The sequence below is a fragment of the Chiloscyllium plagiosum genome, chromosome 4 (assembly GCF_004010195.1).
Source record: "Chiloscyllium plagiosum isolate BGI_BamShark_2017 chromosome 4, ASM401019v2, whole genome shotgun sequence".
Lineage (NCBI taxonomy): Eukaryota > Metazoa > Chordata > Chondrichthyes > Orectolobiformes > Hemiscylliidae > Chiloscyllium > Chiloscyllium plagiosum.
This window is the reverse complement of record NC_057713.1, coordinates 104229346-104245661: the sequence shown is the minus strand read 5'-3', so window position 1 is coordinate 104245661 and position 16316 is coordinate 104229346. Positions and strand designations below refer to the sequence as shown.

At 40.0% G+C, this 16316-nt stretch overlaps 1 protein-coding gene across 5 annotated transcripts in view; it reads right to left on the bottom strand.

The window, feature by feature from the left end:
* Positions 1-16316, bottom strand: part of LOC122549286 (calcium/calmodulin-dependent 3',5'-cyclic nucleotide phosphodiesterase 1A-like) — a 650398-nt gene that overhangs the window by 24678 nt on the left and 609404 nt on the right. The gene's annotated exons all lie outside the window — the stretch shown is intronic.

The window sequence follows — 16316 nt, the reverse complement described above, 5'->3', positions numbered from 1 at the left end:
CCGTATTGAGGGACACATATTGTAGGTCCTGGTCTCTTAGAAGAGAAACCGGGTCTGACTGTCCTCTCAGCTGAATGTAGAAAGGCTTCATGCCACTATTTGAAAATGAGGAATAGGGGATTTTTTCCCAGTAGCCCATCCAATATTTATTCTTCCACTAGCATAACTAAAATAGATTATCTGATCGCTATTCGTTGTTGGGTATCTTGATACATGAAAATTTGTTTCTGTGCTTTCCAAATCACAGCAGTGACCATACTTCAAAACCATCAAATTGGTTATGAAACACTTTGGGGAACCCTGTCATTAAGAAAAGAGCTATATAAATGCACATTATTGTTTTCCTTAAACTCGCGAGAGCCTGATGTGATTGAGTCTCTCCTTTTCTAAAAGGTAGAATAATGCATCCCTTGAGGAGGTGAAGCCAATGTAAATGTACATATTACTTTGGAATTGCAATTTAAGCAGATAATATGTGTTGTAAGTTATATCACCAGGCTATGATTTGAACTGCTTCCTCAGTTCTTAATGCACCGTAACCAGAAAAATCTATCTAATTTACTAGTTTTCTATCCAGATCTTACTACAAGTTTACATATAAGTGTATTTTCCCGTATTTTCATTGGATAGTTAATAACAAGTTGGACACTAATTTCTGAGGCCGTTCATGTGTAGAGGTTGGCCACTGGGCTGGCAAATGTATTTGTTTCAATGTTTCCAGATTGCCTGGTCCAATCAAGCAGTTACATATATATGGACACCTATCATAGTGTTTAAATGAGCTAAATGGATCAATGTGAAGTTATACACTTCAGAGTGAAAAACAGAAAAGCAGAGTGTTATTTGAATGGTGATATATTGAGAAACGTGCATACACAAAGTACTGATGACCTTGTACACCAGTTAATAAAAGTCGACAGGAAGTTGAAATAAGGTGAAACAAGCAATTAGAAAAGCAAGTGATCTGATTGACCTTCCCTGGAAGAGAACTTGCATTCAGAAATACGGATGTTCTACTGCAGTTATACATGGCCTGGTCGAGACCACACCTGGACAATTGCGCACAATTTCAGTCTCCATACCTAAGAAAGGATGCACTTATCAGAGGTTCACTAAGCTGACACCAGGGATTACAAGACTGCTCAATGAGGAGAAATTGGTTAAAATGGGCCTGTATTCACTAGATTATGGATAAGTGAGGGAGGAACTGTTTGAAATGTAAAGAATTCTAACAGGACTAGACTGATTCAATGTAAGAAGGTTGTTTCCCCTGGTTTGAGAATACAGAAAAAGGCGATGATCATACTGAACTGTGAGTAGGCTGAAAGGGATGCTCCTTCTGCTGGTTTCTGTGTTTCTAACCACACATACGTCATCTTGATACTCAATGAGTGGCCTATTTTATTCAAGATATCCTATTATCTCCTAATATAGCAATTGTAATCACCCTTCCAATAATAAGTGCAGCACCAGCAATAATGACGATGGGAGGAAATTCAGCCATTCACAATCCACGCCTGTTAAAAAAGGGACCAAGCCTGTGTGAAACCCCCACAGTTATGAATTTGTCCTGAGACAATTCAATTCAGCACAACCAGCATCTAGTAATCCCATAACAAATGGTGGTTTATATCAATAGGTGAGTGTTTCAAATTTAATTACACAATTAATAGATATGTTTCTCCTAACACTAAACTTCAAGAAAAAAGTAGGTTTAACAAGCACCTTAAGAGAAGAAGAGGCAGAGAGCCAGAGAGGTTTAGGGAAAGTTTCCAGAGTCTAGAGTCTAGGTAGTTGAAGGCAGGAGTTCTAATGTCAGGTGATAAAAAAATTAGTGAGGCTCAAGAGGCCATTAATTAGAATAATGTATATATCTCAGCAAATGTTGTGCTGGTGGAGGTTACAATGTTAAATAGGGGGAAAGTAATGGTAAGATCAATAAAGAACAGTGAACATAAGGGTTGCAATTGAATGGGTCTGGATGTGCGTAAGGATGTGGGCAGTAGAATTTGGATGACCTCAAGTTTCTGGAGGATAAAACACGGGAGACGGGAGGTCAATCAGGTGTGTATTTGAATATTTAAGTCTAGAAATAACAGAGGAATGGATGATGGTTGCAGAAGCGGATATGCTGAGACAGAGGCTGAATCAGGTAACATGACCGAGGTGGAAATAGGTGATCCTAGTAATAGCAAGGATACATGGCCAGACAGTAAAATGTCCAGCCAAACTTTTGAACAATCGGTCTCAGCCTCATATATTTCTAAGGCAGTGTGAGCTGTGGGAACAGGCTACATTTGGCAGTGTGTGCAGAGGAAATCCCACACTTTTGGAGGAATTGCCTTGTAATTCCTTTCAACAGAGATCATGAGGATGTTGAGGCTGCAGCTAAGGTTGATTTTTAGAGCAGAATGGTCCTTTAACACATTTTCCTAAAAACCTAAATATAAGAAAACATAAAGTCATCCCCTACAATGGCTGTACAATCAATTTTATACATGTCCAATGTAAAAGCAATTGTTCTAGATTGATAAGATGCCTTTCCAACTGTCAAGGTTGTTTAAGCCATCGTTTGGGGCTGCACTCATCCATTGACTTTTACCTGACACAATTAGCTTTTCAAATTAGCAATTTGAATGGCTCCCACTTTGATATCTGCTGAGGGAGGAAGCTTTGAACTTTAAAGGGCCAGGGTTAGGTGGATTGTAAATGCACTGTTTTATGACTTGAGATGGTTAGGTAGATTCTAAAATTCACCGTTTTATGATTTGAATGGAGACACTGTTCAATGGGTGTGAAACAGGCCACTGTAACAGACATGACCTACTGTAGTTTCTATCATGAATAGTTTATTTTAACTTAAAAATGAGCACTTTAAAAGCCAGGGCACAGAAAGCAATGGACCAACCCTATTGCAGGAAAATGGAATTAGTCTAGTCTGTGGTTTATTGGTCAGCAAAGACATAGCAGGCCAAAGGCCCTGTTTGTGTGCTGTATGATTATGTGACTTTTTATGATGTGCAGACTTTTATAGAAGACTGTTCTTTCAATATGTTTTTCTTAAAAACCTAAAGTTAAAATAATGAAAAAATATGTTTCAGAAACTTGTAATCTTCTTTCTAGCACATTCATCGTGGATAGCAGGAACAAACCATAAATCCTAGGGCACCAATGAATGAATACTGGGATCAAATGCTCCATTTGGAATCAGCTCTTATGTGATCTCAACATTCATTCTAACTAATCGGCTCTATGCAGTTCAACACATCCATTTTTTTTTCTTATTAAGTTCTCCTTAAGAAACTTGCCTAATATGAACAGTTAGCTTCAATTCCAACAGCAGCCTCTTCCCACCGACTTGGTCAGCAGCACAGGGGTTAAATCTTAAAAATCTAGATCCTGATGAGGCAATTTAGGCCCTCATTGATTCTCCCATTAAAAGCCCCTTTTTCTGGACTATCAGACCTGGGCTCAGGTCCCACCAGCTCCAGAGGTGTTCAAAAACATCCCTGAACAGCTTGATTAGGAAAATAGGTTACATTTTTTAAAAAGTCTTAACTTCTCCAGACTCTGCCACAGATAAGGAATTCTAGTTACATAAAAACAAATAAATAAAAGCAGAGAGGATCCTACTCAGAGAGGATAAAAAACTGATAGGAGCTTTCCCTGTCATGGTGCCATATGGGCTTCAGGGAATCTCCAGCCTCCCCAGATCTTGAGGAATCCTGGGCTGGTGTATTCTCTCAATGTTCAAAGGTGTATACGCATCAGCACAAATGATAAACACATTGACCAATATGTACCAACCTCCAAAAAGGGGTTTTGAGAACCCAACCTCAGGAGTGAGTTTTGATGAATGAGGGCTTGGAGGAAGAATATAGAGAAAGAAAGTACTCTTTTGTTTAAGGCAACCCAGGCAACAAGCATCAAAACCACATAACGAGTTAAGATTAAAAAGCCTGCTTTCCTTCCCTAAAGCTGCCGATCTGGGGAATCTTCCTGTACAAGAACACACCCTGTTTAACTACACAAGCTATTGGAAGCTTCTACAGAATCAACTACAGCTACTGGATCTGACTTCAAGTGCTCACTTCAGCATCATGACAATCAGGTAACTCAATCGTAAACTATAGACTCCCCAGGCCTTGGAAGCTAGAATATTGTTTGCATGGCTCAGGCAATCAGTTGTTTAGGGTCATGACTTCTACTTCCTGAGGAAGGATATTCTGCATCCAAGGGTTGCTGGCCAATCTGATGCTTCTCAGTTCTAACAGCAACACGGAGAGAAGAAGCCACTGATGGGATTTCAGGCAACCCCAGACAAGGCCAGTCAAAGAGGACGATGAAGCAGCTAAGTGCCCTTCAAAGTACCCTTCAATCATGTCTTCAAAGGGCATGACTGTAAAGTGGGTGCAGGAATAAAGGGACCTAATGCCATCTGTATATAGTCGAGTGTGATGCTAGAAAAGCACAGCAGGTTGGGCAACATCCGAGGAGCAGGAGAGTCAATGTTTCAGGCAAAAAACTCTTCATCAGGAATGAGGCTGGGAGCTTCGGGTGTGGAGAGAAAAATGGGAGGGGATGGGGCTGGGGGGGAAGATAGCTGAGAGTCCAATAGGTAGATGGAGGTGGGTGTAATGGTGATAGGTCAGAGAGGAGGATGAAGCAGATAGGTGGGAAAGAAAATGGATAGGTAAGACAGATCATGAGGGAGGTGCTGAGTTGGAAGTTTGCAACTGGGGAGGGGAAATGAGGAAATTGGTGAAATCCACATTGATGCCATGAGGTTGGAGGGTCCCGAGGGCAGAAGATGAGGTGTTCTTCCTCCAGGCGTCGAGAAGTAAGGGTATGGCGATGGAGGAGGCCCAGGACCTGCATGTCCTTGGCTGAGTGGGAGGGGGAGTTGAAGTGTTAGGCCATGTGGCGGTGGGGTTGGTTGGTGCGGGTGTCTCAGAGATGTTCTCTGAAGCGCTCTGCGAGTAGTGTCCACTCTCCCCAGTGTAGAGGAGACTGCATGGGAGTAATGGACAGTAAAGACATGTGTGGAAGTACAGGTGAAATTTTGATGGATGTGAAAGGCTCCTTTGGAGCCTTGGACACAGGTGAGGGGGGAGGTATTGTAATTCCTGCAGTGGCGGGGGGGAAGTGGATGAGATGCGCTGGAGGGCATCATCAACCATGTGGAAGGGAAATTGCGGTCTTTAATGAAGGAGGTGTGTTCTGTGGTAAAACTGGCCCTCCTGGGAGCACATGCAACAGAGGAGGAGGAATTGGGAATAAGGAATAGCATTTTTACAGGAGGCAGGGTGGGAGGAGGTGTAGTCAAGGTAGCTGTGGGAGTCAGTGGGTTTGTAGAAGATATCAATATTGAGTTGATCAGCATTGATTGAGATGGAGAGATTCAGGAAGGGCAAGGAGGCGTCTGAGATGGTCCAGATGAATTTAAGGTCGGGTTGGAATGTGTTGGTGAATTTGACTAAATTTTCAAACTCCTCATGGGAGCACCAGGGGGCGCTGATGCAGTCATCAATGGAGCAGAGGAAAATGTGGGGAATGGTGCCAGTGTTACTACGGAAGTTGGACTGTTCCACGTCACTGACAAAGAGACAGGCATAGCTGGGGCTCATGCAGGTGCCCATGGCTACTGCAAGAATTGCAAAACCTGCGCCCACACCTTACCCCTCGTCACCTCTGTCCAAGATCCCAAAGGAGCCTTCCACATCCATCAAAATTTCATCTGAACTTCCATACATGTCATTTACTGTATCCATTGCTCCCCATGCGGTCTCCTTTACATTCTCGCAGACCACTTCAGAGAACATCTCTGGGACACCTGCACCAACCAACCCCACCGCCCCGTGACCAAACATTTCAACTCCCCCTCCCACACTGCTGAGGACAGGCAGGTCTTGGGCCTCCTCCATCGCCACTCCCTTACCATCTGACACCTGGAGGAAGAATGCCTCATCTTCCACTTCGGGACCTTCCAACCCCATGGCATCAATATGGATTTCACCAGTTTCCTCATTTACCCTCCCCCCTCCTTATCCCAGTTCCAACCTTCCAACTCAGCACCACCCTCATGACCTGTCCTACCTGTTCATTTGCTTCCCACCTATCTGCTCCACTCTCCTTTCTGACCGATCACCATTATCCCCACCTCCATCCACCTATTGCACTCTCAGCTCTCTTTCCCCTAGTTCCATCCTCTCCCATTTATCTCTCCACATCCTGGGCTCCCAGCCTCATTCCTGATGAAGAGTTTTTGCCCGAAATGGCAACTCTCCTGCTCCTCGGATGCTGCCTGACTTGCTGTACTTTTCCAGCGCCACAGTCTCAACTCTAATCTCAACATCTGCAGTCCTGACTTTCACCATCTGTATGTTAATCACTACAGGTAGCAGGAGAAGTTGAGAAATGATTAATAAAGCAGATGGTATCATAAGCATTATACATGCTCAGTATTAGGGAATTTATGATAACACTGAGAAAACACTGGTTCAACCTCAATCAGAGTACAGAATCTGAGCAACACACCTTAGGAGGGATGAGAAGATATTAGAGACAGTACAAGAAAGATTCACAAGAATGGTTGCAAGATAGGAGGAGGTTAGTTACGCGGACAGATTGGAGAATTATTTGGGATTACTTTCCTTGGAGAAGACTATTTTTCCTTGACAGTCTGAGAAATGTTTCCTCCTGGTACAATTTGACAACCAGAGGGCCCGGATTTAAAGTAACTCTCAATGACCAAATCACAAAATCGTTGTTTTTCAATGTTGTGAGGAGCTGGAATGCGCTGCCAGAGAGTTGGTGAAAGCAGGGAAGAATGTGGAGGGCCGGAATGGAGTGGCAGGAGATGAGTTGCTCTTCACAGTGGTTCAGTGATTAGTACTGCTGCCTTACAGCACCCACGACCTGGGTTCAATTGCACCTTTGGGTGACTGCCATCGTTGAGTTTGCACATTCTCCCCATGTCTCTGTAGATTTCCTCCAGGTGCTCTGGTTTACTCACACAGTTCAAAGGTGTGCAGGCTCAGTGGATTGGCTATATTAAATTACCCGTAGAGTCCAGGGAGGCGAAAGCTGGGTAGATTAGCCATGGGAAATGCAGGGTTACAATGATAGGGTAGGGGGTAGGACAATGTGGGATGCTGTTTTGAGGGTCAGAGTGGACTCAATGGGCAGAAAGGTATCTTTCCACACTGTAGGGATTCTATGATTCTAAGACCAGCACATGAACATGACAGGCTGAATTGTCTCCATCTTTCCTGTTGTTATTCTGTGATGGTTGAGAAGAGTAGTTCAAAAGCAAAAAAAACTCAAAGACAACAAAAAATAATCTCCAAAGCATTGGAGTTATTTCCATAATCACGAACATATATTTTCAGAACAAGCCGGGTGAGTAAAAGTCTTTTTAAGCTGGGTGAAGAGCCTGTCATCAGATTTCAGTATTTAAAGCCTTTCTTGCCTGTCATTTGCTCAGCCTCATCCATTTTCACTGTCCTCTCACTTGGTGCATTCCAGCTAGTCCAGGAAAGCCTATGTGGTTAGAGTTAAAATCAGCCACTGTGAACATTCAACGTGTTTAAATTCAACGGATCTAAATGCCTGCTTACACGGGTGTTTCTTGTGCACTGAAGTATGCACTTGGGTTAAAGGTAGAACTTTAACCCAAGTGCAGTCTTGCTCACCACTTTCCTGACATGGGGGAGGTTTCAGGTGTAATCCCTTCGTCCATTCAAAAATCTCATCCCAGTCTGACAGGTTAAAACCTGCTCTATGTCTCTCCACAAATATCCTACCAGGCATTGCCCAATATTTGTCTTCTTGTCAATCATCTTGATCATTCTCTTTACAAGCCTAGTTCCATTAGCTCAACATCTCTCAGCTCCAAAACTAGGCTTGCTCCATTCCCTGTTTCCCTAATGAATCAGATGACTTGTAAGTTATCCTCAAGATCTCAGTTGTCTTTTTCTCCCTAGACACATCGCACTTCCCCAATTTGCCTTTGTTCCCTTCTTACATTGAATTATTTAATTATGTCCCTGAAGCAAGCTCATTTTTATATCATTTATCTGCAATAGGTAAGGTAAAAAAAAATTTGCAGAAAACAATTAGAAAAAAAAATCAATTTACAATATCTCATACACTTCCCACATTTCTTTTACACACAGTGAATTTCTTACTCCGGCAATACAGTGATCTTTGACTTGCCAAGAGAAAGTTCACAGGAGAAGTATCATGAGAGATGTTTTAGACTGATTTTATTTCTTTTGCAGACATACATGCTGCAGATTGTGAGACAATTGAATGAAATAAATAACCGCTGCAGACAGACAATTTTTGTCAATGTTTAATTTCACATTACATAGTGCAACAGCATAATAGAGGAAATGCATACACCTGTCCAACTTTATTACAAAGTGAAATGTGAAAAAAAATTGATATTACACAATTATGGCTCAAAATGGAAATATGAAACAGAAATTAATTTAGGACTTAATTCGTACACTGTATTTCCATGCAGTGTGACATTGAGGAACTGAGATCTTGTCTACATACGTTAACCATTGAACACAACATAGCACAGCCAAGAAATATATTTCTCACAGCCTTATGATTCATTTTGTGGAAACTTTTCACAAGTGTTCTGGTAGAATTACAAAAAGCTAACATTGCGTATCAGGCTGCCTATCAAGATATGTCCAAAATAGAAAATAATGCAAACATTAAGTCACTGTATCCAGAAGTGCACCACAGAAGGCCCTCAGTATTTTAAGTACGCATAAATTACAGGGAATGATATATTAATATGACATTTGGTTACTTGAGGCACCTGCTCTTTCAGTTGCCCTTATCGGCATTCTTATTATGTAAGATGCTGAAGCCACAAATATTGCCATTTCACATAGAGGTGAACAATTGACATATTTCAACAAAACTAAACAACTCCCTTTGCACTCCCTGAATGTGAAGCAATTATGTGTCTAATAACAGGTTCTCCTAGTAAAATTAATTCAATAGATGTAGGGTGTTGAACAGAAAATTATATCTAATTACATGATGAGAACAATGTGATGTTATTAAAATGCAGAATATACCCAGCATAGAATATTAATTAATTATATAAAAATAGTTTATTGCGAAAAAACCTAGCAACTAAATTGACAAAAGCTGCACCATTAATGTACTCAGGTTAGTAAGAACAGATTGCTGCATAAGTAACAACTGATGTTGCTACCACACAAGGTTCACATCAGAATTTCCTGTTCAATGGAATAATATTCTTTCACTTTCTTGCTGAATGGTTTGAGCTGCTCAATAATTTTCAATTAAAATTCAAATTACAGTCCTATTCTCAATAAAGTGCAGCCTGAATTGCTTTGCCAGAAGGATGAATTTGTATAATTGGATTCTATTAATTTATAAACCCATCTGTAAATCTCATGATCAAATAAAAAAACCTCCTTTGTGTTGTTTTTGAGTGCATACATCAGACAGCTGATCGGTGTTTGCTGTTTTGACACACTCACTGCTCACATGGTGAACAGGTAGCAACACACTTATCAAACAGGAGATCGTCTCATGGCGCATTTGTAAGTATATCATAAAGTTTATCATTTAAACCGTACACTCAGACAGAGGCCATTTCCAGAACAATATTTGCACATCAACACCTCACATTTGGAAACATTTTTGACATCCTGCACTTTCTGGAGTGATAACATAAATACATTATGCAATACTTACACATCTATTTTATCAACAACTCTTATAACTAAAATATATTAACATTTTAAGTAGCAAAACTGTTACTTCACCGACTGACATTACGCATTCCTAACATGGCCATCCTAATATGCATAGAGCGGCGCAACCATTAATCTGTCCATCCAGGAACAATTTTTACATACATCAGAGAGAGCAGAGACCAGCAACAATCAGAAATGTCTCACATGATTCCAATTGATCCACCAATATGGGAGAAAGAATTCTTTACTTATGTTTCCATTTAACAGAAGCCTTATGTTATTAAGAATTAGATCAAAACAGTTTCAATGCATAGAGTCATAGAGTTATTAAGGCACAGAGCAGACCATTAACACCATTAAGACAATGTTGGCGCTTTATAAAGTGGTCTTTATAAAGGACCTCTAATTAAGTGGTCCTGCAAAATTATTTTCTTCATTATGAAATTATTGATTGCATGCAGTTCCAAGACAGACACATAAGTTCTGGGTTATTCTCACTCACCATTTAACAAAATTCTTCCTTACATCTTTCTTGTATCTCTTGCCCAATGCCTTTAATCTGGGTTCCCTTGTCCTGTACTGCAAACTAATGGAATAGCTTTTTTTTTTGTCCTCATCATCTAAACCAGTCAGAATTTGTTCATCTCTTTCAGATTTTACTCAACTCCCTTTGGTCCAAGGAGAAGAATCCCAACTTCTCTAACCCAACTTGGCAGAATGGCAACTTTCAAATTTTCTGGTCCTTCTTCCACATCCAGAGAAGCATGAAAACTTGGCTCGTCTTTACTCCAATCCCATTTTCCTTCATAGCCCAGGATGTAAATTACCTGGACCAGATTCAGTACACACAATATCACCATTTTCATGGTATCTATTACATCTACCACATCCACTTCAACTGACATTTTGTCAACATTCTCCTCCTTACTAAATGTCATTACAAATGGGTCTCGCTATTCCATGTCCCTTTACGCATACCGGGTTCAAGTTCAGCTACTGTAGAGCTGTGTCATAACATTCATATAAAGATGTCTTTAATCAACCTGTTCAGACATACACTTCTGGAACAGCTGAGACTTGAACCCAGGTCTCCTGATCCAGAAGTAGGGATACCACCACTGTGCCACAACAGCCCAAAATATCCATATAAACTTCTTTGTTCCTAATAGACCCCAACCCATCATTTTATTTGCCAACTGATAACAAATTTTTTTGTTAATTGCCATTCTATGCTCATTGTCTTTTGTTGGCTTGCCGTGTTTATCTGTTTACTATTCCCCTCAACTAATTTCTTCAGCTCTCACTTTAAGCATTCACTTGAGCTGCATCATACAACACACTTTGGCTTCTCTAGCTCCATTGTTTTTCAAGAAGACCTGGCTTTGGTTCTCCCACCTTGTCCTCTTGTAGGAATGTATCTATCCTGTAGCTGAAAAACTTCTGCAAAGATCATTCATTGCTCCAGATCTTTGTGTGAGAATGATAGAATTAGAGAATGGTTACAACACAGAAGGAGGCCACTGCAATAGCAACTCACTCCCAGATGTTTCTGTAGCTCTGCAAACTTGGTCTTGTCAGGTACGTATTCAATTCATTTTTGAAAGCCTGACATTATACACTTCCACCACACTCTGGGGCAGTGCATTCCAAATCCTAACATTTTGTTATGTTTAAATATTTTTACCTGATGTCACAATTGATTCTTTTGTCACCACCTTAAGATGGTGTTTTCGGGGTCTCATCTTTACTGCCAGTGGCATCAACTTCTATCTGCTCTGTCTAGAAACCTCATGATTTTGAACACCTCAATCAAATCTCTCAACCATGTCCTCTTTTTAAAAAATCAACTCTTAATTTCTCAAATTGACATTTTTCATCCTTGGAACTGTTTGTGTAAACCTTTTCTGCATTATCTCTAAAGTCTTCACACCCTTGCTAAAATGCAGTGCAATGTTTCAATATTGCTAGTTACACCATCTTCCAGCATGACTACTGGTCCTTGTAGCTCATCAACAATGATCACCTCACTTTGTGTTTTACAAATATGTATTGGAAACCTGTCTTTATGTTCCTCCTTGATCTACGGTCTCTTTCTATCAAATATGATACCACATCTTTCCCCAGTATATCCAAGACTCTTCTTATTTGATTCCTCTTTTTCATGTTTATATGTTGATGCTTACCATCCTGTTAACTTAGTTTAAAATTTACCCAATTATATTAATGAACCTCTGGACAGTGGCATTGATCCAGGTTGAAGTTCACTTTTGACTAGGTGCCTTCTGCCCAAGACGCTCAAGCTCTTTCTCCCTTCTCTTTCCGGTCTTCAGATTTCTAGTCTCCTTAGCAATGCAACACAAAAATAATGTAGTGCTTATTACCTTTTTTTCCATAGCTCCTGAAAATAGGACCAAAGAACCTCTCAACAGTCTCCTTCATGTCATTTGTTAAATTCTCCATCACTTTCTCCCTGCAGAATATTCTGGGAGGGGCTCTTTTTAGCATTAAATAGGCAAAACTCCATGTGTGACTCAACTGATCTGAACTGTACTCCTTCAAAGCATTATAAGTCTCAGTAGTCTCCAAAGATGAGCACTGGTTTGAGAGAGATATGCAATCCACAATTCCTTCATTTCCTGGTGGCTTACCATCTATATCACTGTACTCCCAGCCTGTGAGGTGACAACCTCCTTAAATTTGTAATCCAGAAAAACCTTCATCTTTCCTAATGCTCTGATGTGACTCCAATTGTCACTCAATCTCACACAGCCTGATATGGAGTTCAGCAGCTGGAGGGAGTACCGACAAATATAGTCCCCCAAGACACAAAGTATCTTAAAGTTCCCACATGCTGTAGGATTTACAAGCTAGGAGTTCTCTACTCATCCTTGATCGAAATAAACATTTCTAGTCCTTCTTTTCAGAGTCATTGTTCAAAGTTTCATTTTCATTAATGCCTCTAGATTTCAGCTCATGCTGTCCCATGATGTGTCTCTCAGATTGTTTCTGTTTATTTTAAATAACAGGACCTCTTCCCAGACTCACCAAATTTTACAAGCGTGGTATTTTGTAGAAGCAGTACTCTGTAGCCTGAGACTCCATGCTATGACTCTATGGCTCTATGCCAATTTTCTTCCACCACAGATAACAACAGTGGGGTTTCTCAAGGAATATTTCTTCCTCCATGGAGTCACTGAATCTTATATCTTTTAAAATTACATTGAACTTGGAATTTTACAAGAAAAATTTCTTCCTCAATTTTATCCCCGAATTGTAAGATTTTAAAAATTATTTGAAAGTTAATTCCAGTGGACCTCTAAATTGCATTTAAAAGGCTAAGTCATCCTGTTCCATACATTGATTATTAAAATATATAATCTAAAGTGACAGTAAACATGTAACAAAGTGCAATCTGATCGATTGCTTATCTGTGTTCAGCATCTGTAACTTGCTAGTGTTGCATTCTAAGACTTCAACAGCAAAAATGGTAAATAAAAAACAAAAAGGGGCCATACAATAAGCTAGTCATTCCATTAGTTTAAAAGACAGCAATTAGTGGAAGCAACAGACAAACAACATGAATAAATCATTTGGACATCACAGAGGTGGTACATATTAATCAGTGGTGAACGGTCAACTTTGATTGGTCTGAAACATATTATGCAAAATAATCATTCACATTTATTATAAACAGCAGTGTAGGCAGGTACTATAACATACATAACATACATTGACAATTTACACAAAACAATACGTCACATGTAAGTGATCAAACAAATGACAGTCCAAGACAACTAATGATAGTGAGATGCTTCCCCCAAGGTACTAGGATGGATAAGCGATAAAATTAACACAAAAGCTCTGGCTCCACTCAGGCACAGACTGGAAGAGGAACCGGCTTTTTATCCTGTGAGTTTTGGCAACTCCATTTGTTCAAAGGACTGTATGAAATAAAAAGAATGTTTTGTCCGGTGACAAAAAAATGCATGTTCCAAATAATTACAAAGGTAGGTGATTTACTGCTTTATTTACCCAGTCATAAGTTAAGGAAGATTCAGAGTGAAGAGTCAAAACAAATCTTTGAAAATTTTTCAGTAATGACTATGAAAGGAAATTTTGTTATTGTGAGAAATCTACATAACAGAGTGAGAACGCAGATTACTGAATGTAAAGGTTGTATTGTTCAATTTCTTCAGTGAATCTATCATAAAATCTTTCCAGATGGTTGAGTGTTCTCTTCAATTTAGTCAGTCTGCCCTTGTCACATTTACTTAGCTTGTTTGATATGATTATAATGTTGACTGCAAGATAAATTATCATTATTTGACTGATTAAGTTTTAGCATGAAAACATATATGAAAGAAAGTTGCATAGAATGGGATGTTCGATTTTCTGTCCAATTATATTGATGGGTGGAAAATCTGGTATATAAGAACATTAAGAAAAGAAGCAGCACATTTAGTCCCTTGAGACTTCCCTACTAATCAGTTAGATCATGTCTGATTTACATCTCATTTCCATTTATCTGCTTTTACTTCATGTCTCTTGACATGCTTAATTAATAAAGTCTATCAATCTCAGACTTAAAAGCTCCATATGTCCCAATCTTTTTAGCTTTTTGGGAGAGAATTCCAAATTTCTATTTATCTTTGTGTGACAAGTATTTCCTAATTTCACTTGTGAATGGCCTCAGTCTAATTTTAGGATCCTAGGCCAGATTTAGAGCACCAAGGTATCTTGCAGAATCGAAGAAGGAATAGAAGATGATAGAGTTGGATCTTCTGATACCAGAACTGAGCACAGATGACCACAGGGGCAAGCTATTGTCAAAGTGAGTTGGTTAGAAGGCTTGTCTCAGTTCTTTGGGGGCTTTGTCTGAGTTGTTTTAAAGATTGGTAAATATTTTAGTTTTCATCCATCATAGGCTTTTGTTCCTAAATCCTCATACTTATGCAATTCAATGCCATTTATGCACTCTCCATGGACCTTTATTCCCTCCAAGCCATCTCCACAGTCACTCATTCAGCATTCACCATGGGTATCCATCGGGAGCCATTGGAGATGAAACGAAAACCTGCTAGCAATATGGCTCCCATTCTGACACACTTGATTGTGAAAAGAACTCCAATCTTAAAGTCCATCTGGAGCCTTCAACTCACATGTGGTTTATCTCTTACATAAAGACACAACCTTCTATTCAAGCCCCATATTATAGGCAACTAATCCTTGATTAGCCTCTTTAGCTGTCAGTCACATTTTGAACTCAGAATCCCTTTGATGTAATGATTATAGCTTCTGAGCTCAGCAAGGCATCCATAATGAGGAAGATGGGCTTGAAGAACTGTCAACAATGTGCTCTACTGAAGTGCAAAACCAAATGGCACTTCTTTTTAACATCTATTTGGGTGGGATACTCTTCGGAGGGTCTGTGTGGACTAGTTGGGCTGAAGGGCCTGTTTCCACACTATAGGGATTCGATGATAAATTAATGTAGTCCAGGAGAGTTTCTTCTCAAAAAAAGTCTCCCACCGATGGCAGTAGCTTCTTTCCTTTAGTTTAAAGTGATCATTTAAAAACTTCATGTCACAATAGTTGTACAGGTGTTATCTACGCTTAAAAAGTATTTATGTCAACCTCATCAACTGGATTGGCAGACTTAGGGGTTTAACCTGGCAAAACAGGGTTTGTTTAAATTGATCCTGCTGAGATTGGTTTTCTTGTCTGTGTGAATTGCACTCAACCCTGTTCTCCGACGGACAAAAGTTTAAATCATTCAGAATTTGGGGCAGGACTTTCATATATGGGATCTAAGTGAGACTCCAAAACACATGGATGCATTACAGCCTCCCATGAATCTGTTTAATTGTTTTTAACCACTGATAGCTTTTAATGAATTGCGTCTTTGGACTTCAAAATCTTTTTGCTACATCATAGTTCCTAGTTTCTCACATTGATCATACTTCAAAATGGGGTGGCACAGTGGTTAGCCCTCCTGCCTCACAGTGCCAGGAACTCAGGTTCAATTCCAGCCTTGGGCGACTGTCTGTGTAGAGTTATTAACACGTTCCCCCCTTGTCTGTGTGGGTTTCCTCCAGGTGCTTTGGTTTCTCCCACAAAGATGTGCAGATAAGGTGGATTGGCCAAGTTAAATTGCTGATTGTGCCCAGGGATGTGTAGGCTAAGTAGATTCGCCATAGTAAATGCAGTGATCGGGGGATGGGTCTGGATGGGCTGCTCATTGGAGGGTCCATGTGGACTCGATGGACTGAATAGCCTGCTTCCACACTGTGGGATTCTATGAAACAGAATCACCTCAAAACAAATCCTTTCCCAGACACTTTTCCTTCTACATTGAGTGCCATAGGTTCAGGTGTGATAAAAGAAACAAAGTTTCCCCATAGTTTAAACACCAATTCTGCTTTTTGTGCTTGAAAATGTAAAAATACAACATTAATTGATATTGCGAAGATGATCATCTCACCAGAGAGGCTGCCTGCCACAAGAACAAAATCACAAAATTACCCCCAAATACACTGAAAGTTTAATATATAGCTATAACCT